We start from the raw sequence: 1,469 nt of genomic DNA on the forward strand, positions 1-1,469 counted from the left end.
AACACACCCACAACGTGATTTATCCCACGCTGACATCGACGAGATCAACCGACAAATACCACGATGTGGGACTAAATTATTTTGCGGTATAATACAATTGTTAGGAAAAAGAAATTGGTTGATGCTAGGAGCACTTATTGTAATGACTCACAATAGACAGCGAACACAAAGCTCGAATCGAATTTAATTTTATCGGAACGTGTTACTTTAAGCAATCGTATTATTTTGATACTTTTTATTTATATATGAAGTTTCTCAGTATAAAATTGGCATATGAGAAAGGTGACGTGGGAATCGAAATTTTGAACAAAGTAATGAACATTGAAAATTTCTTTTAGCTGAACGATTTAAAGAGGGCCGAACACTTATTCTTGCCCGTGAAATTTATAATCGTGAAGACACAGAGAGAATTAAAATTTTGAATTTAGTTGGTAAGACAGTTTTTCAATCAGAATTTATATAAAGTTGAAGTGATTTGTTATTGGAACTAGGTAAATTGACAGACGTAAACATTTCTGTGTTATGTACTAATAAAATCAATTTTAGCTCAAATCGTTACCGCAGCGATTAGTCAGTACAGATAGTCAGTAGTCAGAAAACAGTATTGATTAAAAGTAAGTAAAGCGATTGACTAAAAGAGAATTACATTAAAAAATAATTTGTTAAATCTAGGTTCATACAATCAGTCAGAAGAAACCTGTTTCGGATAAGGAGAAGGAAAGGAAGACAACGAAAATGTAAGATGAATTTGTATTAAACTAAACTGAAATTTACTGATTCTAATATATTACAGCTTTGAAGCTGCATGATTGCTGCTATCAGGACCGTTTTTGAATTCCTATCCGAACATCAAGTTTTGTTTCTAAAGAAATGTTAACATCAAGATTAGAGTCAAAATGTTCCAGTTAGCTCGAAAATAATTGAAAGTGGATCTGATAGGATTGAGAATCGGATACTTGAAATGTAACAGTGACATGATCAGAATCAAAATCTGCATAAGTGACCAGTTGGCTACAAAGGTGACTAGAGTCGGTTTAGACCAAATCAATCGTAGAAGGGTTTCTAGACGAGGAAAAACAAGGGCTATCAGGTTGTTGAATTGAGAAATATCCTGAAGAGCACTCATCAAGTAAAATTCTGCCGTTAGAATTACTTTGAGAACTATTCTATTACCAATGTTTGGCATTAAAGTCACCAAAGACAAAATTTTTTTGACTTATTGCGAGTGAATTTTCGCAAGTCAGTTTGGAGCAATTTAACTTGCTGCCCAGGACATTGAAAAGGCAAATAAGCAGCTATGAAAGTATATTTACCTCTGTTTCAACAGAAACACCTAAAGTTTCAAAAACAATAGTTTCAAATGACCAAAACAGTTGTTGTTTTATACGCATCTGAATGATGATTGCAACTCCCCCACATGCCCCATCAAGTCGATCATTACGATAAACAAAAAAGTTATGTGCTCTTAT

The 1,469-nt window shown here is 33.6% G+C and overlaps 1 long non-coding RNA gene across 1 annotated transcript; it reads left to right on the forward strand.

Moving 5' to 3' along the window:
- The first annotated feature begins 434 nt into the window (after positions 1-434).
- On the forward strand, positions 435-721 carry LOC110677823. Its single transcript, XR_002501216.1, has 3 exons — positions 435-491; positions 547-614; positions 673-721. It is a non-coding gene; the product is annotated as an uncharacterized LOC110677823 (long non-coding RNA).
- The last annotated feature ends 748 nt before the right edge of the window (positions 722-1,469 follow it).

This window comes from Aedes aegypti, chromosome 3 (genome assembly GCF_002204515.2).
Source record: "Aedes aegypti strain LVP_AGWG chromosome 3, AaegL5.0 Primary Assembly, whole genome shotgun sequence".
Classification (NCBI taxonomy): Eukaryota; Metazoa; Arthropoda; class Insecta; order Diptera; family Culicidae; genus Aedes; species Aedes aegypti.